We start from the raw sequence: 8,216 nt of genomic DNA, 5'->3' as shown, positions 1-8,216 counted from the left end.
AGTATCATTTCTCACCTACACATCTAAAACTTATCTACCTTACCTTTGTGTTTTTTCATCTCTCGGGCTAAATTTTCATGACCAGCATCCACACTATTATCCAGGCTGACCTGGCGCACGCCTCGAGTGAACGAGGGTGTACTAGTGATAGGAATGGAATTTCAGTTGACTGGCCTTTGCGCATATCTGGGCTGGGCAAAGTTCCGAAGTTATCAATAAATTGGACTAAAGCCCATGAAGTAAGTGCGTGCAAAAAAAAACCTAACCTATGAGATTTGGAATCCCAATATCTAGGTTCAATTAGGACAACCAAAATGCATGAACTAAGGTCACTGTAGGGGAGTACCTCAAACTTAAAAATGGAGTTTTATATTTCCTTGTCCATAACAAATTGGTGATATTGACGAGGTTAAGCAAATGACTTTTAATGATTTATGTAAAAACAGTTATGTGAGAGATAGTGGGGTCACTTCTAATGTAATTGTTGGGCGCACAATTCCTAGAGCTCTCGCAGTTGTAGGTAATTGTTCCATGACCAAAACATACACAACAATGAGGGGTTGACCAATTTAGGAAGAGTGTTGTGTGGAGTGTAATAACGTGTACTCAAATGGTAGTTTGTTCATTGACATCGTGTTACTCACCACTAGGAGACTAAGTATGCTTCATAGAGGGAGATTCAAAGCTAAGGTTACCTGTCTTGCATTACTCAACCGTTGAATTGAATTCTTGTAGGAGATTGCTGGAAAAAATATCGAATAAAATATGAAAAAAATGAGTTTTTTCATCAAGTACAAAAATGTATTTTTCGCATTTTGGACATAGTTAAATATGTAACTGCAGTTAATATAACTTGTAACTATTTCGATTGCGTTCTGTGCTGTGAAAGATTCGCAACGAATCAAACCGTGTCCAAAGGGGACTTAGGATCAATGAGATATCGATTTCCGAAGTTGGGTGCTTGTAATGTTTAAGCTATCAACTTTAACAATAAACTAAATGAAGTGGGAACTTGTCCTACATTGGTGGAGAGACAAAACCTTGAATCGTTTATAGGGTGGAGTACTCCTCACTTTAGATCACATCCATTTAAAACATTCAAAGTTGCATGTGCGCACGAACTTGCAGCAAGTCGATCGTTTCTGTTTTAACTTGGCGTACCGGGTTCAGTGCGAAGGCCAGAGCTGACTGCTTGCGCTTTCGGGTGCGCATTTCGCTGGTCTATGTATTGGTCACGCGAATGCGTGGTGTGTTTGACTAATCGGGACTTGCAGAGCGGCGCCAGCATGAACGACTAGCCGGTAGCGATTTCGTGACTTTTGAGTGTCTCAAGTAAATGCATCATATGAAATGTCTGGAGCTGTGACTAGAATTGGTTAAGCTAATAATGACATTGAAGACGGACGTTTAGTGACCATCTATTTCGTTTTGAATTCTTTTATCCAACTCAAAATCCTCTCATCAACTATATAAACATCAACTATATAAAAAAGAGAAGTCTTATTTGAAAGATTGCTAAGGAAAAACACTTTTACAACACCAACTTCATCGCACTACCAACTTGAAGAAAAATACAACAAAGTGCTAGAACGTACTCCATCTTTTCTACTCATTTCTTTGAGTTTCGAGTTCCAATTTGGGTGCTCGATCCTCCCGGCAGTACTAATTGATTCGCCTGTTGCATCCTGGGAAACAGATGGATTCTCTTGTGAGGCCTGAAATCTGATTGAAGGATCCGTGTTGAACACGAATCCTTAGTCCCCGCTTTAATTGTTTTATTTATTTCATTTCCTTGTATTCAGTTAATTAGTTGCAACTTTCATTTCCAATTATTGTAATTTACCGCTTTATTTGTTTTTGTATTGTAGTTGATATTAAGAAATTGTGTTTTATTAATATTCTACAAACGGCTTTCCTGCATTTAGTTGGTTGACGGTGGTGGTTGTAGGCAGTTCAATAAACTACTCCGCCTCCTATTCGAATTCTGTTACGGATTGAATGTGAATTTGAATCTGAACTTTTGTGGTTTGAATGTGAATGCGAATGAGAATGTTAATTGTAAAGGAGCGTTATTGGCAGTTCGAGATCGAGAACACGAAATGATGGGTTAATATTTGGTTTTACTGACAGGATGAAGATATAGTTTTCATCCCTTGAATAAAAATGAAATTTCACACGTTAACGTTCATTTTAACGGGTGTTAAGAGGGTTGGACTTAAAGTGGAGGGTATTGCAGCGTTAATTTCAAAAAGGGGATTGCAAATTGTATCTGCCCGTTCACCACATAAATGTGTAAATTACTTAAATCCAAAATATATTGAGTCAATACTTTTAAATCTTTAATTGTTCTAAATTTTGTTAAGAACAGCACGTAGGAATACATGCACAAAGATGGTGGATGCAGACACCCCCTGGACAGACTAACCGTACACAGTCCTCATGTGTGTTACACACGAAATCGTTATGATCTTCATTGTTCTTGGAATGAATTTGATCGGTCATTAAAGATCCTTGGCCATCCAACGAGTGAGCTATCTTCAAACCTAGAACATACACTTCATTAGCAAGAAACAATAAAGGTTGATAGTAAATATAAGTGGGACTAACAAATAGAAAGTATACCCGAGACTAGAATGAAAGCAATTAATAATGCCATCTTCAATGAAATATGTGTCATGTTAAAACAAACTAAAATGCAATTATAAGATAATGATCTTTTAACGAAGAAGCTTTTGAAAATTCTTACGCCTATGCCGACATATATAGCCTCTTTTTTTTGCTTTACACATCATTAGTGTCCATATAAAAACACAAAGATATGGTTGTAGGACGAAATGATATTATGTTTTGCTATATCGTTAAAAGATTTAGTACAATAATACCTTAACGTACAATAGGTACGCGAATCCTCTTTCTTCACAAAATCGATCCATGAAATCACATCCTAAAATCTCGGAATCGTCAATACATATTCAATTAATCATTGGTTCACCGAAAAGACAGTTTTGGATCGTTAACCGATCAATTTTTTTTTTCACGAAAACCGTTTTTGAGCGTTTTATGAGCGTTTTAGGTTTTGGCTAAGCGTTTTAGGTTTTCGGCTGAGCGTTTTAGTATTTTGCCATTGTTTTTTGCCTTTAAGTGTTTCGCGTACCTATCGTACGTTAAGGCATTATTGTTAGTATCTTGACCCTTGTTATATCATGTAATGTTATAATTTGTAGTATCATATAATAACATATCACCTCATAATCAAATCCAATATTATATTACATTACATTCAATTATTCATCACACTACATTTGATTGCATTCATTCAATTATATTAAAATTATATTCAATTGTGTTACATTATGTTGAATTGCGCTAATTTCATTAACATTTTGTAATACACGGTGTATTGAATTAAATTGTATTATATTATATTATGTTAAATTGAATCGCATCGCATTGCATTGCATTGTATGGTACACTAACCGTGAAAACAACCTTGGAACCCAAAACGGTATGTTAAGCACGTTTCATTTGGTTCTTAATCTTGATTTTGGGGGTGAATTTGGGTTTTATTTAAGTCTAGATAATAACTATGAAACAAGTTAACACAAAAAAAGAAAAAAATCGCTTCTGGTCCATGGACCCGAGATCGACCAAACGTATACCAGTTTTGTATTAGCTTCTGATATCACAAAATTTCAAATTCGGATTAAATACGGTTCAAATCCAGATTCAACCCAACACACATCCCTGCTTAACTGGATCATTATTTTATTTTCACAATCTTCATGTGCATCGTGAAAAGTATATTAGGATTTCGTAATTCATCAACTTTTATAATCTTCATGTACCAACGATATATAGTTTATATACTACTATATATATATATATATATATAGGGGAGAGTTATCCTAAAAATATGTAGTTTCCTAGGAAGACAAAGAATAAATCATAGCCATTGGATCATATCAATCAATGGTTGAGATTTAAAATTACCAAAAACCGTCATAGTTTCCTAGAATTACTCTTTCACCATTATAACCGACATAGTTTCCTAGAATTATTCTTTCACCTTAGGTTTTAATGCCAAATGTCAAAATTCTATTAGTTCTTACCATTCATAGGAAACAACTTATTTTTATTTGAACTATATATATATATATATATATATATATATATACTAGTGGGAGTGCCCGCGCGTTGCGGCGGGGCGGCAACGAAGATTCGGTCATTACGAGGTCGGTTATGGTACCGGCATTTGCTATAAAAAGTTTTAGTTGTGGTATAAAAAGCCTCATGATGCGATGGCACAAATATGTTATTTATAGTTGTCCAAAGAACAATTTGATAATTTTAGAATATGGATCACTGTACTCACAAAACAAGTCGAATCGTAAGTAATAAAAAAATCAATAGTGATTTAGAAGAAACCCATACTTTACAAGTCAAACAAGTGTCCACCACCTTGAGGCAACATACAAATCATGGCAGTGCAAAGATTAGAATCATAATCATATATTTACAGGCAAAGAAATCGACTAAACTATTAATTTTTGTCATCTTTGGATCGCTAAAATAACCTAACAAATCATATAAAACACAAATAATGATATAAAATTTGTTTGTTTTGAGCACGCTCTGTGACGGGCTTTATCTCAAGCCGTAGACAAAATTGAATTCGAGCTATAGGCAAAATTCAAAACATCATCAATAACTTCCAAATTACATCTAGAAAACCACATTTTATATTTTCGAGCTATAGGCAAAATGTAGAAACATTAATAACTTCCATATTACATATACGTCTGCATTGTTAACATATTGACTTCGAAGACAACGTATCCAATTTCTTTTTTCTACATATTACATATACATCAAGAACGTTGTCGGTAAACATATTATCTAAACCGTTCTTCCATTTTTCGCTATATTTCGCAAACTGAATCATGGAAAACTAAAAATAAAATTCAACGTATTCACACTTGGTGTGCTTGTGAACATAAATGACACGCAATTTCATAATTTCATCATTAAAACTACCAAAAATGCGTTCAACAAATAGATATGTTGAGCTTTTAGCTTTAGATGATACCTTCAAATTCAGCAACTCAAGATCACAAAATTTCAAGTACATACTGATTGTCCATATATCATCTTATCTCTTATCTAACCTGGAAGATTCTAGCAGCTTACATGACACCACAATATTTGAATTTATCATTCCAACAAGAGAAGAACCTAAAACAATCAAATCGGCCGAACAAAATCCCCAACCAAAGTCAATCTCATTCTCAATAAAACCGTATGTCTGCTCTGATTCACTATTTTCAAGGTCTTCTACACGGCCACTAACATCAATCCAACAAACCCGTATATCCTTATAGTTAAAAGCATCATTAACAGCACCAAAGCAATCACGAAATCAACTTGGATAACCATCTAAATCTTTATAACTATTTACATCAACACACATGAATTCGACTAACAATTTCAACGACTGCAAACCATAACTACAGACACAAATTAATTGGTAAAACCAAACTTCAACAATACATAGAAATACATACTAACCTATATCATTGTACTCATCGTAGATTCGAAGAAAGGCTCATCAAACCCTTATTATCAGGTCGGGAATCTAGATCCCCTGCTCGTCAATAACTTCAACGTTAAGGCGAGGCATCTTCTGACTCAACCGCTTACACGCACCGAGACTAACCGAACACGAAGACATACAAAGGGATCGCATTGTCTCCAATTTGGAAACATTAGCCAACAAAGCCTTGTCCCCGAACAGGCAATCTCTAATCTCAAGCTTTCGTAAGCTCTCACAGCCCGATAACACATAATGCAGGCCCAAATCACTATCACCCGCAAATGCTATCGAAAGCATCTCTAAATTTTTAGCACGTTTCCCGATGTACTCAAACACACTGTCAGTTAACAGACCGGATAATGACAGACGTTGAAGCTGTTTACAGTGGTCAACTATGGTTCCAAACCCGTGGTCAAGTGGTTCAAGGGTTTCGTATTCGGGGGCACGTGGCTCGAGAATGCAGAGACGGAAACAGGTCAGGTTAGGTCGGTTTTTGGCAATCATGGTCAATGCAGAGTTTTATATTTGTCTGCAGAAGTAAAGAATCGACTGGAGCTTTGAGCACCCTTCAGAAACTGAAACCAGACCTTGTTCGGTTAACGATACGTTCGCATCAGCTACAAACGGGTCAGATGGGAAAACCCTAAGTTCTCTTAACTCTGTACATGATAAAGAAAGTGCATCGAGCCCGGTGTCTTCAATGTAATCCAACTCCTGTGAGCAAATGTTTCGTTAAAACATGAAACAAAAAGACAAAAGCTTAAAACTTTAACAAGACTTACTGATAAACTCTGCAGATTAGGACACTGAGTGACGATTTTGGTAACATCCGGGGTTTGAATAGTGGCATAACTCAAGTTTAAGGAAGTGAGTCTAGAACAAACAGAATAAAAAGCCGGTAGATAAAAAGGAACAACGTCCCAAAATCCAGAAAGACCCTCAAGTTCTTTGCATTTAGCGAACGCTTCTGTTATATTTGATAACACATATCATCGAATTTCAGCAGAATATGCACCTGTGCCCAGTTCAACAAGCTGTGGCGCTCGGTGGAGTAGAGTGGAAAGCTTTTCAAGGGGAACCGCGCAGTTGAGTCGAATAGTTTTTAGGTTTGGTGAGCGGTCAATGAGGCGTATGAGCGCTGAAAAACTCACCTTGGATAATAAACAAGACATGTCAAGGGATTGTAGTGAGGTGCAAGAATCAGGGAAATGACTTAACCAGTGCCCACTCAGGTCTTCCACTTCACACTCCCTCAAATCGAGTTCTCGAAGATTTCTACATTGCAAATAAAAAGTATGAACATCAAACTGTTTCAAAGTTTTGAGTAATACATGAATCAACATCAAACAATCAGTTCAATTGTTAGAAAATCATGCCATCACAAATATAAAACTTTTTATGATTGCTTTTCTTCAAATATATAACATTTGTTATAGTTTACTATATTATGAGTTTCGAATTATAATGAATAAACCTAAGGCAATTTTATATTAGAAGTGGAGCTCTATTATATAAAACCATCTAGTAAGTAACCAAATAAGACGATACATCAATACAAATCGACCAATAAAATTTAAAAAATTTAAAAAATAAAAAAATTAGAGCAGTGTTAGCAAACCAGATGCAAACAAAACAAATAACAATGTGTACATTTAATAGGCGATTAAAGTTCATCTAATTATCAGCATACAAGTATACAACTAATTCAGCTTTGAATTACAAACATATCAGTAAAATAACAGAAATTTCACCTGCAATTGGCGGCAATGGCAGCAAGTCCATCGGTACTGATTGTTAACTGGAAATGCAAAAAAAAGAGTGAAAGTATTTTTTTCGTAAACGCGTATTTGCAGGCCCACAAAATGAAGAAGCCAAAATAGAAAAAAAAATCAAAAAGCGACTAACCCAAGTGACAAGGCTCCACGTGGCATTGTGTGATCAACAGGTTTCTGACCAGTTAGAAGTTCAAGCAGAACAACACCAAAACAATACACGTCACTTTTTTGTGTCAGCTGTCCCGTCATTGCATATCTACATGAATCATTTACACACATTTAGCAAACCAATAAAGTTGTTCATGATAAAACTGTGTGGTGTTAATATTAATAATATAAATACAATAACGTATTACTCTGGCGCGTGATAGCCAAAAGTTCCCAACACACGAGTAGAGTGTAAATGTGCAGCCATATCGGGCGCTTGATTTGAAAGATTAAAATCCTCAATCTTCGCTCGAAAATCCTCAAATAGTAGCACGTTGCTAGACCTAATATCTCTGTGAATTATTGGAGGCTGCGCCTTTTCATGCAAATATTCCAGTCCTTTTGCTGCATCGCAAGCAATCCTTGATCGTTGCGCCCAATCAAGCACGGGTCCCGGTTGTGCTCCTTGAACACCCTTCCTGCCTGCATTTTTTATATTGATTTTTAAGCCCGATCAAAAAAATTTCAACTTATATAAAGCGTTAATTCATAAGCCAAGACACGTACCGTGCAATACATGATACGTCATGTAAAGATCCCATGGTTGCAAATTCATAAGCCAAGACTCGTGTATTCCCATCCACGCAGTAACCACATAGCTCAACAAAATTTGGGTGCTTCAGTGTCGACACCATCGAAACCTT

General features: G+C 36.0%; 1 pseudogene across 1 annotated transcript; it reads right to left on the bottom strand.

Moving 5' to 3' along the window:
- Positions 1 to 4,550: 4,550 nt before the first annotated feature.
- On the bottom strand, positions 4,551 to 7,521 carry LOC143549013 (protein TRANSPORT INHIBITOR RESPONSE 1-like; annotated as a pseudogene). The gene is made up of 9 exons (XR_013138061.1): positions 7,496 to 7,521; positions 7,342 to 7,377; positions 6,373 to 6,865; positions 5,612 to 6,304; positions 5,481 to 5,491; positions 5,166 to 5,371; positions 5,035 to 5,086; positions 4,862 to 4,933; positions 4,551 to 4,574 (listed from the first exon to the last, which is right to left on the bottom strand). The product of XR_013138061.1 is annotated as a protein TRANSPORT INHIBITOR RESPONSE 1-like (transcript).
- Between the last annotated feature and the right edge of the window lie 695 nt (positions 7,522 to 8,216).

The sequence above is a fragment of the Bidens hawaiensis genome, unplaced genomic scaffold, assembly GCF_021521415.1.
Source record: "Bidens hawaiensis isolate Kalapana, Puna unplaced genomic scaffold, B.hawaiensis_p1.1 tig00015383_1, whole genome shotgun sequence".
Taxonomy (NCBI): Eukaryota; Viridiplantae; Streptophyta; class Magnoliopsida; order Asterales; family Asteraceae; genus Bidens; species Bidens hawaiensis.
This window is presented reverse-complemented; position numbering and strand designations above follow the sequence as displayed.